Source organism: Diadema setosum, chromosome 3 (genome assembly GCF_964275005.1).
Source record: "Diadema setosum chromosome 3, eeDiaSeto1, whole genome shotgun sequence".
NCBI lineage: Eukaryota > Metazoa > Echinodermata > Echinoidea > Diadematoida > Diadematidae > Diadema > Diadema setosum.
Window position 1 is genome coordinate 14,447,159 of NC_092687.1, and position 8,996 is coordinate 14,456,154.

Consider the following 8,996-nt stretch of genomic DNA (forward strand, 5'->3'; position numbering starts at 1 on the left):
CTTTCATTTTTCCCCTTGCTGTATATTCGAATGCCAGATGTAAGAAATCACCAAAACTGTGGTATTGGAACAAAAATATTCTATGTGTTTCTACTGCTGTGATAATAAAAAGTTCATATTGTTTTTATCGTAGACTAATGACTTCTCTTGGCTGCGTGCCAACTGACATCTGCTGCCACCATCCAATTTTAGCGCTCGATCAGATATGCGTACGCGTAAACCGTACACGTACTTGTACTGCACTGTAGGACTATGTAACCGCGGCGGCACGCGCCGCGGCTATAATGTAGCCCTGTGCTAGCTGCCTGCCTAGCCTGGCCACCGCACAGCGGTAGTGCCAATGTAATACCCATGCATGCAGCAGCATGCAGACGGCTATTCTAGATAGTGTAGACACTTACACATAACACATCACACCCATAACGAGCGGCACCCGGTAACGTTAGACATTTATTTTGACAAAGTGGACTGGAAACGTGTCACTGTCAATTCCATTTTCGCCATGGCAGTCATCACAATTTAGGAGAAGAGGTAAGATTTTTAGTTTTAATGTGGTTTTATCTCATTTTTAGATGACATTCGTTGATACAAAATCAAGTTAGAATGTTACGTGTTAGATTCATCACTCAGTTTTCGTTTTCAGTCAGTGATTAACCTTAACGGTTAGCTAGATCCTAATGTTAGATCTAATTTGATCGAAGCTGCTATCTTGTGTAATGTTTACCAGGTACAGTAGATCCAGATCTAACAATAACATGTTAGGCCTGACACTTCTCCCAATTAGAAATTTGGCATACCGGTAGCAATGGCTCATGGGCTAGCCCGAAGGGCCGAACAGACGCCGTGCGGGGCCGGAGCATGGCTGTCACGCTTTTACAGCGACTGGGCAGGGCTAAGTTACTTAGCTAGGTATGCATGTAACGTTTAGACATTTCTATGCCTATTAAAAATAGAGTCTACTGACTCCGAAACATAGCCCAAACGCCGAACGCAAAGATAACTGTGCACAAGGAGCGCCCCGGGGTAAGGTCTATACCGTCGACATGCAATAAGGAAATTTGTTCTATAGGCTCCCTATGGTATAACTGTCAGTGTTAACGTTAGAGCCAATATAACTACACGCAAAAATTCGCGACAGCGGCTGCCGAATCCGGTCAAAACGTCCCCGGTTCAAAACGTCCCCGCCGTGTTCCAACCAAAACGTCCCCGGGTCAAGTACCAGAACGTCCCCGCTTTTGTCCGCGCGCGCTCTGTGGGTCAAAACGTCAGTCCGATTCCCGCTCTGCCTCCTCTTGCATGCCAGGCCCAGGCCAACGGGCGGAGGGTCTCTTCTTGCAGCGGCGATTCTATATGGCGCATAATCCAGCGGACTCAATAGGAATGCATGAAGAAAATACACTCTGGCGCATATGGGCACTAGTGTACTTTCGCACCTGTTTGTCGAATGACCTCCAAACATGCACAAACTCACCCTAGTTATCCAGTAACCTAAATACTTGCATCTGAGTGAGATTCGAGTCCAGTAGAAATGGAATTTTCACCACTTTTTTTTGACACTTATCTACTTATGGGAATAATCTTGATCGCAACTACTCACTCGGCGATCACTGCGTTGCATCGAATTAATTCGCGTTGCATAGGAGCAGACAGCGCGCACGGCAGCACAGCTAGCTAGCAGCGAGCCACCTAAATGCTGCTCTAAACAAAATTTCTTCACATTTACCGTTATGAATTGATAAGTGATACTTAGATTTTATAAAAAAAAAATTATGACATAGAACATTTTGACCCAAGGACGTTTTGGTGCCAGCTGGGCCCGGGGACGTTTTGGTCGTACCCGAGGACGTTTTGGTCGTACCCGAGGACGTTTTGGCTCGGGGACGTTTTGACGTGGGGACGTTATGACCGGTAAGCGCGGCTGCAATTCTATTCCTTCGCAGACGTCATTTTTCAGTGTGGTTGTGCGACTCCTTCATGAATATCTTTATTAATCGTGGAAAACTAAAATACAAGGAATTATCGTAATCTATGATAATCATTCAATAATTGGTATGCGATTTTTTGTTTAATTACGTCAAAAACTCACCGAAATCTGTGGCTGAAATCAGGTCTGTAAACGTCCGAAGGCTTATTGCTTCACTCCTCATCTGCGTGTTATTTGAATGGCATTCACTCTCGTATACTACAACGTAGGTAGTCGGAGAGGTACCTCTCCGACTGATTCCTACTCCGACTCCACAGATTTCGGTGAGTTTTTGACGTAATTAAACAAAAAATCGCATACCGATTATTGAATGATTATCAGAGATTACGATAATTCCTTGTATTTTAGTTTTCCACGATTAATAAAGATATTTATGAAGGAGTCGCACAACCACACTGAAAAATGACAACGTCTGCGAAGGAATAGAGGTGCAGCCGCTGTCGCTTCGCGACAGCGGCTGCGTGTAGTTAGAGCCAATAGAGGTCTGTTTACAGTCCAGTAGGACTAACTGTTAGGTCAAAATCTCTTCAGTATGTTTTCAGGCTTGTTCTAAATGACGAGTCACGTCATGTAATGCCGTGTTCTGTTTATCGAATTATAGCAATGACATTGTTTTATTAACGCGGTGTAGGTCTACTGTATCTTTCAACTCATATATCAGGGAAATGGACACACCAACATGCACAGAAACCAGGGAACAAGTAACTCTGGCCGGGACGATGAAGCAGTACGTACGTGTTCGGGTCGCTGGTGCGGTTGTAAGGGCGGACGTCCACTTGGGCGCGGACAAGCCCCGGAAGGGTTGCGGAAACAAATTTTGTTATTTCGGCATCCTGTCCGCGACAGACGCGGAATAACTTTGTGAATCGGCTTGTCCTGGGACATTCCTAGGACTGTCCGCGGACTGTCCGCGGACTGTCCGCGGACTGACTGCGGACAAACCTAGGAATCACTCCGGAAGAGCGCGAAATACCTCGGAATATGCTAACCGTAGCCGGGCAGCGCGGAAACATCTAGGATTACACCAGGAATGAACGCGGACAATCAGGATGCCTTCCGGACAACACAAGTTAGGCATGCGGACAAACTGCGGACAATACCAGGAAAATGGAAAGGTATAAATTTGGCGCTGACTTTGACTTTTCCTCATTTGACTGCTAGCCGCCATTGATGCTCCTTGTTGTGCTTCCGCAGTAGCGGCTGATATCATATTGTCACGCGAGAGGGGGGGGGGGGGGGGAAGAAATGAATCCTTCTGGCTGCCACTAATACAAATGTGACATGGGGAGTCGGAGACCTCTCATCATACTAAATTGCTGCCACCAGTTAATCTTTGAAAGGAATTAACAAACCTTATTCAGGAGAGTTATACTACTCCAGTTCTCAATGTTATCACAACACTGTTACACTAACGAGAGTCTGGCTGTTATCTGATCGTGTGGATGGTAATGTCATTGTCACTGAGCATGTTCGTGGGAACCGAGTGTTTTGAGTAACTGCTACAACACCATTGTCACGTGATCTCGAACCGCGCGAACTACCTGATTCGTACATCACATGTGAGCTAGCTATGCGTACGTGCAGAACTGTGGAGTGTGAATCACCACTGACCGTCAATGTCAAAGAATCGTGTTATTTCCTCAGTATGGTGAGTAGACTGTTATATTTGTATGCCTATTGTGAATGATCATTTCTAGATTACTATAAGCTATGAATTCAATTCATTCTCTTACAAATTAAGGAATTTACGTACTGATACTGGTGATCTTGTAGCTATCGTCAATCACTCACTGACACTGCACTGCACTTAGAGTCTACATCATACACTGCACTCACGTCATACAAGTTATACTTTGACACAGTCTCAAGATCTAGAACAGTGTACTAACGTGGAATCCACATTTCAATGCACACACATGACAAACACGACCTCACTCTCTTATTACTGTACATCCATACATCTTCCTAGGTCTCCTAGTAGCGTTTCTACATAATTAGGTAACTATCAACTGTAGATGTTGAATTGTTATGTAGATGTAGCACGAGTTGTTCAATCGATGACTGTTCGTTTTCTCGAAGTATACGAGGGTGGTTTGGTTTCTTTGCATGTTTATAACCAACAACTAATTTCTTGTACCAACCAAACTTTATCTTTCTACCATCACCATTCATTCTGCCAACAACTCCCTGTTACTGTAGTTTAGACACAGATATCATTACTGGACTTGACTTACGAAGCACTTCACATCACAACACAACCCATCTTAACAGCTTCACATTCACGTGTGTATCGGACAAGGGAAATAAATCATTGTCTGAGAATTTGGGTAAAGTTCAACGGAACTTTAATTCCGGAGGCAATCTCAACATCCTCCATCAAACAATCATCAATAATTCAATTTACACAATGTACATTTTGAGATAGAGCCATGTCGAGAATATAAGAGCCATGTCAGCGTACACCTTATAATAACTACAGGATACCTTATAATCTCTACAACCCTATCCATTATAAGTTAAATCTTCCCTACACTTTCCTATACTTTTTAGTCATTTTATCCCCACACCTGAAATAATAACTAGATATTTCCCTATCAATAAAACTACATTTATACTCCGTAGAGTTGTATTGGGTCGATGTAATTGTTCATGCTCTTAAACCGACAAACTACGCTCCACAATGATTCCAGGATCATTGGTCCTTATCTGGCGTAACTAGCTTGACTTTATGCGTTATCCTCTGTAACCCATGTTACATAAACCATCACGTCCCCAGCCAATAAAGTATCCAACCTAATAAAAATTAGAACCTACACACATCACGTTCTGCCTTATAGACCTGCTATAACAAATACCGGATCCACGTTCCCCCTCTTCTCCGAGCAATAAAACCAAATAACCACTCCTAGCTTCTGACCCCACTCACTATGTCGGTGCGAGCCTAGCTAATAACCGGTACACCTTCAACTCCAAAATTATCTATACAGCCTCAGGAACTCATCCCCTATATAGACAATTATTCAGGCTAACAACATAAAAAGCTTTCCTCTAGGCAATCACAGTTCGTATACTAACTTGTGGCCTCGGCCCTCACTGTCTGAGCTTGTCAAGTAAGCAACAGCAAATACATAACGACAATACTTCTTATTCCTAACTGTTACCCCTAACCCTAACCAGTATTATTCTATTTTATATCACGACTCCTGACATACGGTACTCAAATGACTGACCTTCATCAGACATGACATAACTTTCTACTAAGCTCTATGAGCATTTTCTTGTCATTGTTTCTACTACCATCCAAAAGAAATTCAATAAGTGAACACCAACTAGAATTCTATCACATAGCATATTAGCATTGACATATCTGGTTGCTGCATCTATAACATATCTCTGGTTTGTTGCATAAACAACGTACAGTGTTCACTAAATCCTCATTAACATTTCTAGTTGTTGCATAAAGCAACGGTGTGTACATTTAATAATTTGAAAACATTAACAATAACACGTTTGATTCGTTTGTTGCATAATGCAACGGGATGTACGCTTAAAAATTCGACAACATTAACATTAACATGTTTGATTCATTTGTTGCATAATGCAACGGGATGTACGCTTGACCTAACGTACCAACTACGTCACTGCTGAACGCAGCACGTAAGTGACCATCATGGCTAATTAATTTGCGATCTAAGAAATGTTTGGTGTAAAGCCCTACAAAAGAAAAGAAGAGAGAATTCCCAATAAATTCATAAATGTACCAAAATATGAGACTTCTCATGACTCAATCATTTCTGTTAACTTTCTATGTTTTTACGTACTGTCATCTATCAATTTCTTTGCAAAATACACAAAAAATAGACAACAAAATATTCCACAAATTCTATCTCTTCATCACTCAATCAAAATATTCCATGAAAGCTTTAACAAAGTTTCTTGTCATAGTTCTGACTGCAAAATCAAATACATGCTATCTTATATCTTATCTGTATAATTATATGCACTGACAATAGATACCTAGGATCTATAATCCTAACAGCAAAATATATGAGGACATTTCTACTCACGTTGAATGGGGATTCACTAACTGTAGGGAGAAATGGGAAAACAATTCAACTGTTTAAATCTGTTTAGAGGCTGTAGTCTGTTTTTTTTTCTTCTTCTTTCTCTCCTAGCTGTTCTACGCCTTATCTCTCGACAAGACAAAATTTCTCGTTCGAGCGACCCCTTTATATACCCTCGGGCCGATCCGAAATTACCATTGGTTCAATGTTATGTAATACGACACCCGCGAACTAATAAATATTTATGGGGAATAAATTGCACACGCATCGTACTTGTACTGCGGGAGATTCAAATCTACCATGGGGAATCTGGTGTTGAAATAACAAAAACTAGTATTTATCCTGGAAATATCTTGCTTAATAATCATAATTATTGTGAGAAACAACTTCAGCCCATTCAATTTATTATAACACTCATGAATATGGATTTCACATTTGGCGTAACTCTCGATCATTATACTGCGTAAATACCAGTCCCACATATGGAATTATCTGTATGGCTGTCACATGAACATCACATGAATTCTCGTCTTCTCGTGGAAGACTGTACTCTTTTCTCATCTTTAAACAACAGGCCTCTGTATAATCTATGAGTTCAAGAACGGATTGCAGTCTGTCACTCGAAATTAAGAAAAATCAGGTCACTTTTATGGGGTGAAGTATCGTCTTCGCACACCGTACATACATATACATGGCTATGTATACACTGTACACTATGTAGTAACATTGCAGGGAAAACAAGGTCACCTTGACCTTTCGTCGTACCGTGTGTGTGTACACTCACTCAGATCGCACTTATACATATCCCTTAATGCTTTAGAATTCAGAAATGAATCGGGGGGAGGGGGGGATTTAAAAAAATTGAATTATAATCAAAGATCGAGGGGGTTTCCTTCACAATATTAATATGATTGGTCAATATTATTTGATAATAGAATGTGACCACCAAAAGTCGAATAATAGGATTGTCGGCTGACGACTCATTTTTTGTTTTTGTTGATTTGTCTCATCTGGGAGAACAATTTTTTCTCTGCCTACAGTCACTTGGATGATATTCGCAAACTTTTTGAACCATATATAAATATATATATATATATACATATATATATGATATACATAAAAATGTAAATGTATATACATATATATATATATATGTATATATAATCATGTTGATAAGGTAGTCCACGTTTGGGCAAGATAAAAAGATAGGTAACAAAACTGCAACAAAGTTCATGCTGTATTCACGAACGGTTTATTTCTTCACAAGAAATAAACCGTTGGTGAATACAGCATGAACTTTGTTGCAGTTTTGTTATATATATATGTATATATATATATATATATATATATATATATATTCTTAGTTCCCTTTTTTTAGACCTGTGCTTTATCCATCGTGAAGTATATACATGTTTTGTCTGATGCTTCTGTAGAGCATGCCAAAATGATCCTAATCATTAAATTTGTTTTTCTTTCTCTGATTTTTACCCTTGTGCATCTCTAACCCTCTCTTATTTTGATCACTTTTGAACATTTTCAAGTCCGAGATTTTTTTTTCATGCTTAGGGCTTACTAGCCTATTGTCAATGAAGTGTAAAAATGGGGAAATATCTTTAACCTACTTTAATTTACTTTTTTTTTGGGGGGGGCGGTCAGCTGGGCTGTCAAATTGGACAATCGAGTTTATTTGCAACTGAAACAAAAAGAGAAGAAAAAAATTATTAGGTAATAACAACTACGAAAATCATTCAAGTAAAGAATATTTCTGAAATGATTTGTGATGCTTAATGTGTACTTTTAACACTCAGCAAAAAAACAAAACAAAAGAAAGACAGAAATTTAACACTTTTTCGAGTTCATGATTTATTGCTTTTTCTCTCATTTCACTTGAATTTTGAAGTGACAGAAAATTCTTCATTTTCCTCCATCATCTTTAGCTTTCATTGTTATTTTGGGCTTCAAAGATATTACATTGTAATGAGATCACAGGTATATCTTTGCAATTGAATTCATGCTTTTTAGTGTGATGAATTTGTCTTTTGTTCTAATATGTTGTATCATTAGAAAGCATTTACGTATGAATAACAACTTGTTCATGTTTATATAATACATTAACATTTAGCCAAAAATTCTATGCTTTTTTTTTTCTGAGTGTACTTCCACCTACTTTTGTGATTTTTCAGCTGGGCTGTCACATGTGACAACATAGTTTGTTTGCAAATAAAATACGAAAACAACATAAAGGAAAATGTAGTATAGTAAGTAATAGGAACCAGGAAAGTCACTCAGATGAAAAATAATTTCTGAAAAGATCAAATCAAAACAAACTTACTAGGAAGTTAGGGGGCTGATTTCACTTCTTTCTGGTTGCTTTTGGCACAGTCTCTACTACCTTCTTCTTTGCCTTCTGGGACCGGAAATTCCTTAGATTTACCTGTTCTTCATCACTAGACGAAAGGTGTGCCTGTGATGGAGATATTTGCATGGGGGCCTCGCCTCCCTTCTTGCTCATTTTGCGTTTCATTGGCATGACGCTCGCGGAAAGTGTCGACATTTTTGTGTCTGGATCACAAAATTTCCGCATAGGTTCCGGACACTTGCATATATAGATCCGCATCGGCTCCGCGCTGTCCTAAAACATTCCTGGTGTCTTCCGCTTTCATTCGCGAAGCTTCCCCACACCGCGGGATTCTTTCCGGAGCGTGTGCGGAAGGAGCGGAAGGGTTCCGGACAAGCGGGACATCCTCAGGACATCGTCAGGACAAGTCGCCGAAGGTGTCAGGAAGTTCATTTCCGCGTCCAAATTTTGGTCTCGATCAAAATTTGGACGCGGAAATTTTTCTCTCTCCCGAAGGTGCGGAAACGCCCGGACATGTTTAGGACAGTGAGCGGACACGTTCAGGAACATGCGGACAGGTTCCCGAAGGAGTGCGGAATACCAAATTTGC